This window comes from Podarcis muralis, chromosome 1, assembly GCF_964188315.1.
Source record: "Podarcis muralis chromosome 1, rPodMur119.hap1.1, whole genome shotgun sequence".
In the NCBI taxonomy this organism is placed as follows: domain Eukaryota; kingdom Metazoa; phylum Chordata; class Lepidosauria; order Squamata; family Lacertidae; genus Podarcis; species Podarcis muralis.
In genome coordinates, this window is record NC_135655.1 from 52,250,561 (window position 1) to 52,268,952 (window position 18,392).

General features: G+C 41.3%; 1 protein-coding gene across 6 annotated transcripts in view; it reads right to left on the reverse strand.

Moving 5' to 3' along the window:
* The window catches only part of TSPAN18 (tetraspanin 18), a 152,524-nt gene that overhangs the window by 98,803 nt on the left and 35,329 nt on the right, over positions 1–18,392 (reverse strand). The gene's annotated exons all lie outside the window — the stretch shown is intronic.

An 18,392-nucleotide genomic window follows, 5' to 3' on the forward strand; every position in this document is an offset into this window, starting at 1 on the left:
ACAAATGTAAAGTAAGAATGTCTTGCCCCAATGTGTGTCACATGGCCTGGACAGTGTTGCAATCATACTACCATATGGGAATGATCAGAACATCAGGAAATAATTGCAATATGTTAAGTGGCCTGGACTTAGCTCTGCACAAGAGAGAACATGAGGGAACAAGAGCAACTGGCTTGTGTTTAACCCACTCACACTTCTATAATGTGCAAAGTGAGTATTGCACATCTCTCCTGAAGTGAAATACATAAGCAGTAATTCATGCTTTCTCTCTCTCCAATCCCCTATCTGCCCAGAAACATTTGTAGTAATATATTGCCATGAGTTTGCTTTTTTGGGTTTGTGGCAAATTGCTGAATATATGGGAATATTTATGTGTAACATATTTTTGGCCAAAAGACCAACAATTTCCTCAGCTGCTCAATTCTTTTTAAGTATTATTATTATTAATTTACATTGAACGTGACAAGCTCCTCAATACTTGAAGAGATTCAGAAAATGGTTGCAAAAAAACAGTATATTGCTGCTTTTAATACATTGATTTCTTCTGCTGACACACAGGAATGTTTGACAGTAGCAAATCTTGTCAAAACATTGCCTGTAACAGAACTCCTACACAAGCAGTGTTTACAAGACACCAGTAACAGTTTCATCTGAGACTGGCAGATTAACTGCTACTGAAGAATTTCTCTAATTTTGCCAATAGCCTTTCATCTTGAGCCAAAGTCACTCCAGAGTATTAACATACCACAAGGGCCTCTTTTACCTATCTGTCTCACCCTTTCTCACTCCCAAGCAGCTACATTTACAGTGGTACCTTGGTTCTGAATAGTTTCTATCCAAGAGCTCTGATTGCACTAAATAATGATCTCAGGGCCAGTTGCAAGAAATAGCAAGCAGGGAGTAGGAAGGAATGAGATAGGGTTTAGGTTATGTTATGCCTTTAATAGGTTATGTTATATTCTGGATTATGTTATGTTTTTATAGATTATGTCTGAATAGGATGAGAGTGTTGGAGATACGTGCAAATGTGTATGTGAACCCGGTCTTTGGGTGGGTGTTTGATTTTCGTTGTTGTGTATACTGTGTATATACGGACAATGACAATAAATTTATCAAATCAAATCAAATTCTCAAACACCTTGGTTCTCAACGACAAAAGCCCGGAAGTAAGTGTTCCGGTTTTCTAATGTTTTTTGGAAGCTGAAAGTACGATGCGGCTGTCAGCTGTTGTTTCCGGGACACCTGTGCCAATCAGAAGCTGCTCCTTGGTTTTCAAACATTTCCGAAGTCAAGCAGACTTCTGGAACGGATTAAGTTTGGCGCTTTTGTGTTTTTGCTATTTTGCATTTTTGTTTTGGAGGCTTTATCAGTTAATTTGTTTTTGTGATTGTGTGGAACCCAGTTCACCTACTGATTGATTGATTGTCTGATTGCAGAAATGGATAAAAGCCCCCCATCCAAAGAATCAGTGCAGGTAAGAATTTTATTTTATTTTTATCATCTACAATACTGTCTTGTTTATTTTGTAGTACAGTAAATTGATTATTGCTTTTATTTTATGGGTCAATGGTCTCATTAGATAGTAAAATTCATGATAAATTGCCGTTTATGGGGTTGTTTTTAAAAGTCTGGAATGTATTAATCTGTTTTGCATTACTTACTATAGGAAAGCACACCTTGGTTTTGGAACCGACTTCTGGAATGGATTAAGTCTGAGAACCAAGGTACCACTGTACAAAATATCGGCCTATAGTAATTTGGAGGACATTGACTGAACCCATGAGTACTTTTCAATGGCATCTCAATTTCTAGGAAAGCCAGAGAGGGAATTTCTGCAACATGGGAGCATCCTGGGATTGCGTGAACACAGAAGCTGCAGCATGAGATCACTCTGTTCCACATGGAATTCCTGTATACAGCCAAGGAATACTACCTGAGGCCCAGATAGGTTGCTGTTTCCCTGAATCTCACTAAAGATGCATGTTTAAAGGAGGAGCAAGCACTGTTCCTTCCACCAACCCTATTCCTTTAACTGAAGAGATTCTTGCCAAGACTTTTTTTTTTAAAAAAAAAAATGTTCATAGTAAAAGGCACCCACTCCTTCAAGTCTTAATAATGCCCACTAATTAAAACAAAAAGCAGCTGGGGCCATGGGATTAATAGAAATGGCTTTCTCTGTTCCAAGTATTGCCTGCTGACAGATCACCTCACTCTTGCTCTACTCCTGAACCTTTTAAAAAAATAAAAAATGCTGCTTGCTTATCTTACAGTGTGGGGTTGCCATGGAAACCGCATCCCCCTGTGAGATGCTCTGTCATAACATTTCAGAACTGTACAGCTTAAAGACACAGTATCCTCTACTCTGAAATCTTGGAGCCTGCCTCAAGTCCGTGAAGACATGCAGCAGTCAGGAAGGAAAAAAAGGAGGGGATATTTTGAAGCCATCTATTCCGCAGAAGGCTGTTGTTGCCTTCCTTGGGGGGTACTAATCCACTTCCACAAAATGCTCAAACTGATGGACTTGGAAGGAGAAAAGTGGACAAATATACCCAAATACCACATTATAACATAACATTTCATATCCTCTTTCATGAGAAGTGTTAGTTTCTAGGCACTGTGAGAACAAACAGGAAGAAGCAATATGTAGCCATAATTAATCATAATGGAATAGGTTTCCAATAGCCTGCTTCTTAATTAGAAGTAGGACTTCCAGGTTTTAAATCACTAAGGATCCAGACTGATGTTCTAAAGGCTTTTTGACTGACAGAATCCATCAGTTATTAATTAAAAATATGAGGCAATTAGTCTCAAATCTTTTTCAGCAAAACATTGCCACAGCTGTGCAGCGTTTGGAAAAGGAAAACAAATCAAAGTACAACTCACCTCACATGTTGCAGGAAATTATTAGCAGCACCTGCCACGTAGTAACGGCCCTAATTCTCGGAAACATATAATTCTCAATGTCTGTATACCAGGAAAACATAGCAGCCCAGAACTACCTGATAAAAATGGAGAATACTGTAGTTTCATATTTGTTTCCCCATAAAGCCTTCACAGTGATACATGGGGAGCACCTTTTGTCCACATTCATTCACTGAAATGTGTTTTATCTGGAATGAAGTTGCATTATTTGAGCAGAACGACCAGCCTCTACTGTATCCCAAAAATGGGATGAGGACGCAGCTACTTCTTTTTAAATATATTTCAATTCAGTTATTGAAAACATATGCCTTAGCTCTATGCAGGCTGTCTCCACCACCACTGCTTTCCGAAAAGGGTTCCTGTGCCAGATGTTTGTCCTGCTGCTATCTAGTGGCAGACCTTTATGTTTGCCCAGCTCTGCAGACTTATGTCCAGGTTAGGGCATGTCCTTATTTTGGAAAGGCTTTGCTAAGGCCTGTTCTACATCCAGTCATCTTGATATTCTCCCATATGGGGGGGCCACCAGGGGGTGCATTGGAAGATGGCCGACAATAACATCTCTCCGACCCACACGAGGTAATTAAGAGGCTGATATGGGAGTATGAATAATGAATATAGTAAAGTAAATGTATGTAATTCTTTGTCTCGACCTCCTGGCTCTGATACAGGAGACTCCACCCTTCCTGAGTCGCAACATTCAAAGAAACAGCTCACCCACAAAATGCTGCAACAAAGAATGTTTCTGGAAACTGCTGACATAGCCATGGTCTCTCACTGTATGCTTGCTTTTTATGGGCAGGCAAAAAGGTGGCCGGAGCTTCCTCAGGCTGCCCACAGCTGTGTCCCATCCAGCTGCACTCTCCACACACCCAGTTCCAGGTTTGGTCCATTTCCCAGACGCAAGGATACAAAAAAGACACACACATCCCACTCACAGTCCTTTCTCTAGCCTCTGCCTGTTGCTACTCCTCAACCAGCTGCTTTATATATGCCGCCATGTGCATTAGGAACTGAACAGGAAGCCAAGCAGAGAATTAAAGCAAAATTGAGGTGGAGGTTAACCATTGTTCTCTAATTTATGTTATGTTACCTTCCCTCCTAAACTACAAAAGACATGTATATAAATACTTCTGAGGACTCGTCTCTTTCTGCTCACACCCTCCTCAAATTTCTAGTTGTCCTTACTGTCCTCTACTCTGAAAGCTCAAATGGCACCAGGATACTGGTGCTTTTGATCCCATACAAGCCTGATAGGATCTCCCCAACCCCATCAAGCAATTGGCTAATAATTAGCTACTATACTCTGCAATACAACCAAACACCTTGAAAGAGATACAGAAAAATGAAACATTTCAGATGATGCGGGGTTAGGAACAGCAGGCAAACCCAGAGCTTAAGAGGCAACCACACGCCACTGACTTCAAATAAATTTAATCCCCATGGTTCCAAATTCCTACATCTCGGAACAACAAATAATCTTTAAATATCCAGGGTGTACGGAGTCTCCCAGAGATAAGTAATCATTACTCAGGCAACTCAGTGAGTAGTTAGATCAGAGGAATTTCAAGTTGAAGCTTACTGAAGTGTCACAATAGGATCTGCTTAGTGTCACATGAAATGGTGTGAACGGAGCTTTATAGCTTTCCAGCTAACATACATTCTCCTAGTACTTGAATTTAAGAGAAAAGAAATGAGTTTGTAAGCAGAAGCAGAAATTATAAGGATTGGCCAGCAGTTTGTATATTCAATCGTTCCAATGTCCAAATCTAAGCTATTGGCATCCTCTGTTTGTATTAAAGATAACTCCTCTGGGCATATTTGGCTTTCAGCATGGAAAGGAGATCTTATACAGTTTGTTTTTCACTTCTGAACTTTTCTACCCACAGGCTGAATTATATTTGTATCTGAACATGTAAAAAGAGCTGTGTGCATTCTTCCTCATTTGGTTTCCCAAACAGCAAGCGATTTGGCATGGCCTATGGATTGAACAATAAACTGTGAATGAAAAATTGCTGGTGAATCTGTTACTTCTGCAAAAGGAGCCAATGCTTTTCATACACAGCTGAATTTGTATGAAAGAAACAAATAAATATGCAAGACCATTGACCTTGTTTCCAATTTCTAATTTCCATTGTCAGTGAAAAGCTGTACTAAAAAGCTTGAAAAACTAGAAATGGTTTCAACAGTTAGCTGCAAGTTTATGCTAGCTATTTCAGTGACATAAAAGTGATTGTGAAAAAGTGTTCTTAGGGAGGAAATTAAGATGGTGCGGTGGCTAGAGTATTTGGGTACAGGAAGTCCAGAATAAAGAATATGGCCTTGTATACTTTTCTCACCCTCACAATGCCTAGACCTTCTTGAAAAGGGGGTTACGCATGAATACAGGGATGGGGGAACAGGAGCCAGCCAGCAGGATCCCACTTCTCATGGGCTATTATAACAGGTGGACAGGGCTACCTACTTGTCAATAACCTGATGCCATTATTCTCCAACTATAATTTGCCATTACTGTATGCAATGTTGCATGTCATGAAACAGCTTGGTAAACGCCCCCAAAGGGTAAACGCCCCCAAAGGGTAAACACTCATAAACCTGTTCCAGGTCTGGCCACACTGAGCCACTTGAAGTAGATGCCAGATTGCAAAATGTAATTGAACACTCACCTGCCTACCCTCCACCTCCAACCTACTCAAATTGAGAGGGACAGGGAGCTGCCATCTTAAATCCTCAAAACGAAATGCCCTGTATTTTTGGAGCTCTAAGCAGGGAGCACCCAGCTACGCAGTCTCCACTGGGTAAGCTAATAATCAGGGGGAGGGTGCAAGTAACAGAGAATGGCTTTGTCAGCACCAGGTGAAGGCAGTTAACTATCCACCAAAACACCACTGATCCTGTTGTGTGCAGGTGTTGTTTTGCCCACCTGCTGCCAATAGTCAAGAGCCAAGGGGAAGCTCGGCTCCTACAGCCACACCACTGCCCAAACCAGATACATAACCTGCAGAGCAGGGGGAGCAATGGCTGCATCATTGAATATAACAACAACAACAACAACAACAACAATACCCCGCCCATCTGGGTGGCTTCCAACAAGGATTAAAAATACATTAAAATGTCACACATTCAAAACTTCCCTGAACAGGGCTGCCTTCAGATGTCTTCTAAATGTCAGGTAGTTGTTTATCTCTTTGACATCTGAAGGGAGGGCGTTCCACAGGGTGGGCGCCACTACTGAGCAGGCCCTCTGTCTGGTTCCCTGTAGCTTTGCTTCTCGCAGTGAGGGAACCGCCAGAAGGCCCTCAGGGCTGGACCACAGTGTCCAGGCAGAACGATGGGGGTGGAGACGCTCCTTCAGGTATACTGGGCCAAGGCCATTTAGGGCTTTAAAGGTCAACACCAACACTTTGAATTGTGCTCAGAAATGTACTGAGAGCCAATGTAGGTCTTTCAAGACCGGCGTTATGTGGTCTCAGCAGCCACCCCCAATCACTAGTCTAGCTGCCGCACTCTGGATTAGTTGTAGTTTCTGGGTCACCTTCAAAGGTAGCCCCACATAGAGCGCACAAATAGCAGTCTGATTGGAGGGGTTCCACCCACCTAAGGTGGCAGCAGGTTTTAGGATACTACGATCAGTTCAATCACATTCCAACGACACATGCCTTCCCACACTATTTGCTTAAACCTAGCTAGGAGCCTCTTCTATAAACCTGGGCTCATCTTGTCTCTCCCACTTTTCCTTTCTTCTACCCCCCCCCCCCTTTGTCTCCCTGGATGAAACGACCAGGCCTCTTAAATGCACATTTCCCCCTTCCTCTCATTCTTTCATTTGCAGGCTTTACAACTGTTGCATTTCCCTTCTGGATAAGAAGCAGACCTTGCAAATAAATCTTAGACACAGCGCCTCTGCGAATTATTATTTAGCAAGACTGATGGCTTCTGCTGCCACTGCAACTTGGTCATTCATCCTCTTCACTAAACAGAATGGTTCACAGCAAGATGAAAAAAAGCATTTGATGATCTCTAAATCTCTCACTGCTGTGCCCAAGGGGGTGGGGGGGGGCAGGAAAGTTTCTGGAGCCAGGAGAAACAGAGAGACACACACTCAGATCATTCCTGACAGACGAATGTCTCACTAATGTCACATTTCTCCTCAAATACATGGAGGGACTCCCTAGTGACATTTTAGACCTGAGAAGTCTCTGATAACCCTTCTGTTCACTCACTAATAGACTCTGGTAAATCTTTGTACAGAAGCTGGCAGAAGCAATGAAAGTATCTCCAGCCACTTGCAGACTACCAAACCTCTGCTCAGTTTTCGCACAATTGTGCTGTTAGAGCTGTGCCACTGAGAAATTTCAATGCAGCTTCAAAGAATGTAGCAAACTGACTGCCCATGTGTATTCCTCTCTGTCTCTTTTATAACCACTCTGGTTCTGAGTGTTAAAAGGTTACATGAATCAGAACCTATTTCTTATAACTGTACAGGAAGAAATCAAAGATATGGACAGCTTCATATTCCATATCTTTCCTGCACTGGATCATTTGTGAAGCCCTGCACATGTGTTTATTTTACTAAGAGTGTGTGAAGACATATTTACATTTTTTTTCAGAGAAGCCAGAAAGAAAGAAAACCCCGTGGAATGCTGTACCTGTAAGATATCATGATTTAAATCAACCCCCCCCAAAAAAAATAACGGGTGAATTCTATGCTTCCATAACTTTTAAACCAGAGTACCCTAACCAAACCCTTCTAACTTTAAATTTCAAGTGTTTTGGACATGACTTTTCAATGTTAGAAGTCAGGTGCATAAGGATTTGGAGGTCCTGACTCCTCTGACAGCTGAACTATCAACAACACTGTAACCTTTCTGAGAGCTGCAACACATGAACAGCAGCCTCAGATGATGACTGGATCACTTCAGATTACCAGTGGAGACAGCCCTCTCAAATGCCTGCCCATTTAAAAATTGATGCTGTATACAAAACTAGCATGCAAGGAAGAAAGCTAGAGTAGAATTTTTTTCTACTTGTGGAAAAACTTTTTAAAAATATAGTGTGGATGAACAGTCAAACATCTGATTCCCCCAATGCTATCTGAAGTGGTACAAACAAGCAACAAATAGTTCACGTGATATACCATATTGGCCCAAATATAAGCCGCACCCGAATATAAGCTGCACCTTTAAAATTGGGGGGGGGGGGAGAGAGAGAGAAAGAAAAAATACCCCAATATAATGTTGGCTATTTGCAGTTTAGTAGCGCTGCAGAGAGCTTGCTGGGGAGACCATGCATTAAAAAGGGACTCAAAAATAACTTAAACAAGGTTTTAATAACAAAACCAAAAACTCCTTATACACTAAATACATCAACAACAAACCAGACCCAACCACCAACCCATCGCCCAGGGTAATGGGAGAGCTAGGTGCTGCTCCTCATATACTATACCCAATTGCTGACACAGCTTGATTAACACAACTCAGCAGCACCTGCTATGTTTCACAGCTGTAAGACTGGGTCTCGTTATTTGCCTTGGCCCTTAAAGACATACACAACTTGTGAAGCAATAATGAACCTTCACATTTTAAAGTAACCATTCAACATTTAAGCCACTCCATTCCTTGCTGCTCCTGGTTGCATACTGAGTGGGGGGGGCGAGAGAGCTGCGCTGCATGGCCGATAGCCTTTTTCCTTCCTCAGTCTCCCCCTTCCCGGCCTTGGGGGAGAGGACGGGGGACTACACTTGGGGCAGGCACTACTTCCCCGCGCTCCTGGCTGCATACTATAAGGTCGTGAATATAAGCTGCACTTTAACTTTTCATGGTTGGAATTTGGGGGAAAGTGAGGCTTATATTCAGGTCAATACAGTAGGTGATTGTGCAGGTTTTCTACTCATTCTCTAGAACGCTCTCAAATCAAAAGCCAAGTGAAATAAGACAGAATTTGGGAAAAATGAAAATCCTAACACTTGCTTTCTTAAGTGTGTCACTTGACTATTTTGCTGACCCCTCTCCCCCCCCCCCCCCAAAAAAAAAATTCAAGAGCAGATATGTAGGAACTGGTGAAATTTAGACGCCCTAGTCCAGGCAACCATGCTTCTGCTGTAGGTTTGAGGAACGGATGAAATTTATTGATATTTCAATCCTGGACTTACTTAGCTGAGAGTTATCTCCATTGGACTCATTGAGATTTACTTCTGAATACACAGACAATAGACTCTAGTACTATCCCCTCAGTAGTAGAGAGGTTAAATGGAAAATTAATAGATACCGTATTTTTCGCTCTATAACACGCACCAGACCATAACACGCACGTAGTTTTTAGAGGAGGAAAACAAGAAAAAAAATATTCTAAACGAAATAGTGGATATATGATTTTTGTGGTTCATGCTGTGGCCATAGGCGTGTGATCTGACAGTGAGTTTGGAGTAGCCCAATGCAAAAATCCTGAGGATCCATGTGGATCCATGCTTTGTAACCACGGAGGAGGGAAGGAAGGGGAACCATGGATCCTCTGCTCACGACTGCAGCAGATCCCACCCGCCACCCGCAGGCATTCGCTCCATAACACGCACAGACATTTCCCCTTACTTTCTAGGAGGAAAAAAGTGAGTGTTATGGTGCAAAAAATACGGTAATTTGTGTAAAGCTCCATACAAAGAAAGGACTGCTGGGCACTTTAAGGAAAGGTTTACGTAATTTGCAAGCCAGTCAATTATTAAAATGAAATTAATGGCTATGAAAAAAATAGCTGATTTTATACTATAAAATAAAAATGGCTTTAATAACTCAACCTGCAGTTATTTAGCAAACCACATTAATACCTATTCTGCACCACAGGAAAGAGAGGCAGTCACCTTGGGAAGAGTTTGGAATCGCTACAACAGCAGAAGCAAAAATGCAATTAGAAAGACTTCATTTTTAAATAGCTATTGTTAATAAAGGAGAGAGCCAGACCTTTGATACAAAAGTTGGATGAGAGAAAGAGTGAGTGCTACACTTTCAGATTGATATATAATGTTATTTTAATACACACACATTTATAATTAAAATATGGAAGAACATTAAGGACTAACAACTGCCAAAAATACCTTTTTATAAATGCAGCCATAAGACAACTGACTTCTGATATAGGAGGTGGAAAGTGCATTATAACAGCAACAGCTGGAAATGTTTAAATATTTCAATGGACTACTGCAGAAAGAGTGCAGTGTGGAAAATTCATCACCCTAGTATCAATTTATTATTATTATTTAAATTTATATGCTGCACTTCATCCGATGATCACTGGGCACTTTACAGCATAAAAATATAAAAAATTGATGACCTCTGAAAGTGAAAAGAGAAAACACATAAATAATAGCAAAACAAGTAAAGAAACAAAACAAAACAAAACCTAACAATCTCCTCCCACAAATACAGTTAAAAGGTCATAGATTGTTTAATCAGGCAAAGGCCTAGTTATAGAGGAATGTTTTCACCCAGTGCCTAAAGATATGTGAAAGATGAGCCTCCTTGGAGAGAGCATTCCACAAATGGGGAGCAACCGGGAAAAAAGGCCTGCTCTCATGGTGACACCATCCAGACCTCTCATGGAAAGGAAACCCGAAGAAAGGCCTCAGAATTGATGCTTCTGAATTATGGTGCTGGAGGAGACTCTTGAGAGTCCCATGGACTGCTATAAGATCAAACCTCTCCATTCTTAAGGAAATCAGCCCTGAGTGCTCACTGGAAGGACAGATCCTGAAGCTGAGGCTCCAGTACTTTGGCCACCTCATGAGAAGAGAAGACTCCCTGGAAAAGACCCTGATGTTGGGATAGATGGAGGGCACAAGGAGAAGGGGACGACAGAGGACGAGATGGTTGGACAGTGTTCTCAAAGCTACTAACATGAGTTTGACCAAACTGCGGGAGGCAGTGGAAGGCAGGAGTGCCTGGCGTGCTGTGGTCCATGGGGTCACGAAGAGTCGGACATGACTAAATGACTAAACAACAACAAAAAGGAGGACTTTGGAAGTTATAATGCTCTGATGGCTTTGATTTCTAGGTGTCTCACATATCCATTTTCCTGGATGATGTTACTAAAAGTACACCCTTATTTGTATTTCTGGGAAACAATGCCTTTGTTGACATCATAGGAAGGATCTTTGATTGCTATGCCCGTTTAACTTTTGGTGTACCATGGGTCAGAGTTAATAAAAGAAAAATATTCTACAGATCCAAAGGTGTCTGGCTATGTGTCTGTTAGTTTAAGTAGGAGCAGAAGCTCCATCTTTTCAGAAATACAAATACCATGCATGCCTAAAATCAGGTCTAACTACAACAGCAACCTTTGACTATGACAAGTGCAAAAGAAACATTAAAAGCAAATGTAACATCTAGCCCTTGCCAATCAGGAAGGCCAGAAGACAGAGGTGCATTTTATTCTTGCAGTAGTCTGACTGTCTAGTGAATTAATAATTATCATGAGCTTTACATCATATCTTATTGAAGAATCCTATTAAAATACATTAACAAAGCAAGGACAACTTTTTAAAAAACAAAAAAAGCCTGCTATTACTATTCTGCTTCACTTGTTTGAACAAACAGCAGTTATTTATTTGGCCAGAAACTTTTTAATATATGGGGCTTTATTTATTTATTGAGAGGAAGGATTCTAGAGCCCCATTGGATTAGTCGTTCAGCAGAATCCCTTGCATTTTGAATTTAGGTTCATTAGCACCAGACTTATATGGCTAGAGTAAACATTTATTCAGATGAAGCCTAAACAGCTTAGCAAGAGCAGGAGCCAGGGTGCTCCCTCTTATTTATTTACAAGCTTATTCCATTGCAAATCATGATTGCAGAAAATGCTTTCAACCCCTGAACCAAGCTGGTTGCAAAGTTTGGTGGGCTTCAAGCTGTATAACTTGCCCGCATAACTGTAGCATTGACAAGACAGATAACACCCCCCTCACACCTGTTTTTAAATACAATTATTTATTTTTTAAGGGACTGTAGTTGGATGAGGGTGCTGCAGTCTCAGAGATCCTGAGCGTCCCCCCTCCCCACAGAACTACAATTATCAGGGGTTTCCAGGGCAGGGGAATGAAACGAGAAAAGGGATGCCTTTCAGAAATACTGAGATAAACTAACTGCACTTAGTTTAGGCCTGATCAGCTCTGTCCACTTGTTTCTGAGTCATTGCAGGAGCAGTTTCTCTCATAACTAATAAAAGCCCTCTGTGGGCATGTGCAGGAAAGCCATTCAGGCAGCATTAGTGAACAAAAACAGCCTAGGTCATGGGTTCCCAATCTTCAGTCTGTAATTCAGGTGGTCTGTGGATTTGTGATTGAAGACAGGAAACGGCACATCCATTGCTTTAAATATTCATATTGATTTTTAATTAACTTTTATTGTTCCTTTAATTTTTTATATTATGTTTTGTTGTATCTGAATTTGAATTCAACGTGCAATAAAATACAATATGTAAGAAATAAAAGCAGCAATAAAAATACAATTAAAGATCATACAGCATCTAGCGCAGCACATTACAACTGCTACGAAAGGCAGGGAGGGAAATCATTAAGTGGTCTGCCAAAACCATCAGCAGTTTTCAAGTGGTTGCAGAAGGATAGGGGGAGTTTAGGAACCACTGCCCTAGACGTACACAGGAGAAAGAATTTACGTTTCAGGGTTTTTTGTCTAAAAGGTCTTTATCAGGAGATAAAATAACATTAGAGCACCCATAATTCTTAAACAACTAATTTAACTAAAACCTTTGCAGGAACTCCCAACTCAGAAATAAGTGACAGGAGGATTTTGCCTAGTGTCTAACATAAATCTGGAATGCGGGGCGGGGAGAAATCCTGCATCCTGCATTCCACTCCTCTACCCTTAGATCACTGCCTCAGTGTCATAATATAAATCTGTCCCTGCTATTGAAATGCTTATATGCAAAGCAAACTTAGGCACTGTCGAACAAGGTGCTTTCTGAAGTAATTTGATGGCTGAAAAAGCTCCTTCCTTCAACTTTACTTTAAACAGATGTAGTGAAGCCCCTGATTGTTGGGTCTTTGAAGTCTGCAAGAATTGTCAATCATGCTACATTTCCTAGTTAAAGTATCTCCAGGGGGTGGGAGTAAAAAGCAACCACTGAGATGCTTATCTCATCCTCGTTATGTCCTTTTTAATTAAAGTAGCAACTAGATACAAATTTCCTCAGGTATTTTATCGCATATACATTTATTATGGTATAAATATTGGTACTTACGTACCAGTTAGACGTAAATTATACAGAATCTTCCTTCCCCCGAACTGTGTTCAGTATATGTAAAAGTTTAGTCATCTACAATGGCCAACTACAAATAGCAACCAAGGGTACTGGCTTCACATTACATGGGAGCCAATGCTTATAGTTTATTACTCTCCAAAGTATGAGAGGAAGCCTTGGGTTTGTTCTTGGCTTCCTCTCGACTATTTGGAGTGAAACAAACCTTAAGTGCTGGGTTGCACTTAATGCTAGCTTGGGACAGGGATGAGTGGGGTGGGTGCAATTTAAGCAGCATGCACCAGCACACATGGCCCATTCATGGCAAGCCACAGTCTGCCTTACTGTGAGGTGGAAACATTAGGAAGCAGCCTTATACCACCTAACCCTAACTCAGAATTGTGAACACTAATTGGCAGTGGCTGCCCAAGGTTTTAGACAGGGGACGCTCCTAGCCCGTCTTGGAGATGTTGGGAATGGAACCCGGGACCTTCTGCATGCAAAGCAAGTCCTCTGCTAATGGGCTGCGACCCTTCTCCAACAACAGCACCACACAAGCACAACAAAGGAAGGTGGAAGCAGAGAGAGAGAAAAACCTCTACAAACAGTTCAGAACTTTGGAAAGAACAAGCTGTTCTTCCACCAGCAGCTCACTGGGCAGGGAAGGAAAGGTAGAAGCTGAGGGTATAGATAAGAGGGGAGAGACTTCATCAGGCAAGGCCTTCTTTCACCTGCCTTGCCCCACCCTCTAGTCCCTACTTCTCAATTTGTATTGTCCAGTGGTACCTCAGGTTACATACACTTCAGGTTACAGACTCCGCTAACCCAGAAATAGTACCTTGGATTAAGAACTTTGCTTCAGGATGAGAAGAGAAATTGTGCTCCGGCGGCGTGGCAGCAGCAGGAGGCCCCATTAGCTAAAGTGGTGCTTCAGGTTAAGAACAGTTTCAGGTTAAGAATGGAACTCTGGAACGAATTAAGTACTTAACCTGAGGTACCACTGTATTATTTTATGCACTGTGGCTTGCCATCTGTTTTATTGATTGTAGTTTAGAAATAATTTATTGTAATTGTTAAGAGTGGAATTCTGTTTAATTTATATATGCTGATATTATCATTCTATACTATTCTAATGATTGTTGAATGTTACTTTATTTGATGTAGGTTGTTCATTTTAAAGCTATGTTTTATTATCACATTTTTGTATTGCATTAGATTGTTATAAGGTGTACATTCTTTGTTTCTTCAGCTTCTAAACCACCTTGAGTATTGTAAGATAGAAAGGCGGTATACAAATTAAAAGTGATGATGATAAGAGGTTCCAAACTTTAGGAAAGGACTGTTGAACCAAAGCGAATATGTGTTTTAGAAAAATGACTAAGAACCACCTGCTTTATGAAGATGTGATTATTCAACAAACATTAACTGTATGATATCTGATTTGTTGCAGGAAAACCATACTCCCCCTTTACCCTGCTCCACTGAAATCATATCCAGAAAGGCAATTAAGAAGTTAACAAGTTTCCTCTCATTCTCCTGACTCTGGTCCTTTTCCCTGAGTAAAAGAACAATGAAATCTCCACACTCTGTGATAATGATAACACTTCCTGTGGTGTCAGCTATGGCCTGCTACAAACAGGATTATGATTGCAACTTAAGCAAAATGTGTCATTACATTGCTGTGGGAAGCAGAAGGGTTTTTATCAAGAGAGAGAAAAGTTTTCCACAAACTAAGCACATGCGTTCACTGACTGCATCTTTTATATTGAAGGTTCTGCTTCAAATCGCACACTTGTGTGTCAGGTGTGATTAGTAAGAAAATAAACCTAAAGACATAGGAACATGAGAAAAACATATTTCTAGCTCCCAAATCTAATGTTCACAGAACATAATCCCAAAATTGTCTGTGATTGGCCCTCGACCAAACCTGGGAAAGATGTTGGACTTCAATTCCCATCAGCCTCAGCCAGACAGGCCAATCAGCCAGTCATTTGTTATTGTTTCAGCCATGGGTCACAACAAAAAACAAAATGTGGAATAGCAATTACGGTTTAAAAAGAATATTCACAATAGCAATAATGTCTTACTTATTCATCATGCTACTGAGATGGCAGGAGATTATGTGACGCTTTTGAAGCTACCAAGGCAAATCCTTCCTACTATTGCTAAGAGTCACACTGTTGCAAGGAGCCAGCAGAAAATCAATTTTTCTTCAGTTCAGACCAACTGGAGTTTTTACCTCAAGAGGTGAATTTGAGAATTTTGTAAGCAGTACAAAAATGAATAAGAAGGTACATCTTGTGCAGAATCACTGCCACGAGGGCAGAGTCTGAAGTGATAAGGCATTTTCCTTACAAAAAGAAAGAAAAAGTCCTGCAGTTGGCACCTGTTGCACCTTTGGATGAATTAAGGCATTTCTAAGAGCAGGATTAGTAATAAGCTTCAAATGCAAATTTATATTTAATCGTGGGTGGAGAGCAAAAACGGATCATTGGGTTATTTCTGTTTTTCTAACAAAAAGGCATATATTCAGCATTGTTCTAACCCATAGATGTTATAGTCAGCATGTTCAGCCATGAAAAAGAAGTAGCCAAAAATAAGTAGTCACTTGCTAACTATTTGCTTGTTTAAGCACAATGAAATTATGAAGTAAATGGGTTTATTGCACAGGTGTAAGAAACAAAGTAGAAACTTATTGGGTGGTGGAGTTTCTTTATGATAATAATTGTATTGTGATTGACTACCCTGAGCAGAACATCTTGCAGACGTGTGTGTGTGTGGCCGTGGCCGTGGCCTGTGCTTCCTTGCACCCCACCTGAATACTCAATAAACTGCTTTTTCTCCTCTGCAACTGTTCTTCTTCTCTGAGACTCCAGCCACTAAGGGAAAATTCCCCCTACATCACTGCATACTAAGTGGCTATCTTATTACTTGCGATGGCACATAAAAACAGACATTACAAACCCAAGTACTGAAAATCTGTTTGCTTGCAAGAGGGTTCAAAGAGTGAGGAAACTCCAGAGAAAAGCCATAATGCTGAGCTTCATGAACTACACTTTGGAGCCAATTTGAACCTTTTGACAACTTGACTCCAATTTGCTCCAAGAAACACAGTTTAGCTAATCTAGTAGTTGAATGTAAAAGCCCTTTGGCAAAGCAATCCTAACTCCCTGCTGCTGCCACTAAGACTCTGCAGAGCAACTGAGCCTTCAATGCATCCACAGCCGCTCAAGGCAGCCGCAGGTGGGGGGAAGCAGATCAGGCTTGATCTCTGTGCCATCTCCAGGCCAACACTAGCTGTGAGATCAGCTCAGAATCCAGCAGATCCCCGGCTGGCCCACTGGTGGCATCCCCTCTGATGGAATGCCCCATGTTATGACTTTCCACCAGATTCCACTGACAGGGATACCATCAGCAGGCCTTCCATCTCCCTACATGTCCTGCAGGAGAGCTGGGCTGGCAGCCACAATTGGAGGGGTGTCCCTGCTCAATCCAAACCACACACAGCCTGATCTAAGTAGGAGAGGGGCAGATGCTGGATTGAACTGGATTGACAGCAACTGAAAGTTCTGCTAATGATAATAGCTTTGCCAGATATTTTATCAGTTTCTGGTCATCAGAAATAAATATGGAAACATCTAGGTACGTCAAGAATTATCCTCAATTTATTTTGAAAATACTCCACAATTCTCTGTGGAGAATATTGTGGAGATATTGTATCCGTTTTGCCTACAGCCTATTAGCAGCAACAAAAATTAACAAATGCTGCGTCTGCTGTGTCACATAGTTATTAACCAATTGTTCCAATAGAAAACAGTAGTGGAATCTTTAGGTATCTTGCTTGTAATCCATCTTTTTCTTCATTCAACATAGTATTGTAGTTTGAGTCTAAAACTTGTCCAAAAAAAATGTTTTCTTTCCCGAAAGGTTTTCATTATAATAATTTATTACTGGATCAATAGGGAAGCTGAATTCTAATTTGTTTGGTATTGATTAGGTGACACTTTCTGGGGGGGAAATGTGCACTACTTACACTGCATTGACTTGCTCACATCCTAATCCATCCTGTGAAATTAATATAAAATCCATCTATGAATTATACGCACTGAACATGCCTGATCAATTTCCGAATGGGAAATGTATGTCTAGGTTACCAGATCTCAGAACTTTAATCACTGGAACATTTTTCTACTCAGTTGAGATTGCAGCCCCAAAAGCATGTCAGAACCACAAGTACACTACTCCTGGTGAGTGCTAACTAGGGACTCAGCTAAACTGGTAAAGAAAAAGTGATTTATATGCGATATAACATTGTGCCACCAGATGGCACTATGGAATCCCGTTTTTCTCTATCTGTTTTCCCTGTTTAGATTTACAGAATGTCTAACTGAAACGCTTCTTTGATGTGTCTAGATCCAGCCTAGCTCTTCGAACAAATAAAACTGAATCCTCTAAATCATAGGTCTTTAAAGGTGGGTGGGAAGTAGGGTTTAACAGAAGGGGAGGGAGAAGGGGCGAGAAAAGGGAAAGTGGGCTGTACCAAGGACATACAATCATGGAGGGGGGCTAATGGGCATGTACCAAAGGAGGAACTGGGGAAAGAAGAACCCCCAACAGGCAAATGGTGAGTGTGTGCCAAAAGGGGAATCCTAGGGGAGGGCATGGAGAAGGAAAATTGAGAATATCAAGAAGATCAGCGGGCGTGGTGGGGGGGAGAAAGACACTCTGCACATGTTCAGAGGAGCCTCTTTTTCACATAGGGAGCCTTGCAAGGTTTTTTGGGCAAGGGGTTGGCAGAAAAGTAGAGGGAAGGAAGCAGTGTGGGAATACGAGTGAAAGTGATAACCTAGGCTGAAGAAAAAGAGAGGCTGGGTGCTTCAGAATTTGCGTGTGTGTGTGAAAAAGGGCTTAACAGTTGCAATGGGGGGAAGAAGGGTGGGGCATAGAGTGGGGAAAGCCTTGGTGTGGCTTCTCTCTCCCCCCCCCCCCCATTTTAACAAAACCTACTCTCAAGTAAGTTCACATGACTACAACCTTAGTATCTCAATGTGAATTTGGAGAGAAAACTAGCCAGTTTTTATTTAGTTATTAATGAAACGAATACATAAAATGGAAAGGCATCGCAAAATGAAAGAGGGACATACTTTTGGGTTTGCTTCAGAGTAGAAGAATCTGCCCACTTATAAACACCCAAAAACTACAGCATCTAACAAAGAACAACTGCTACC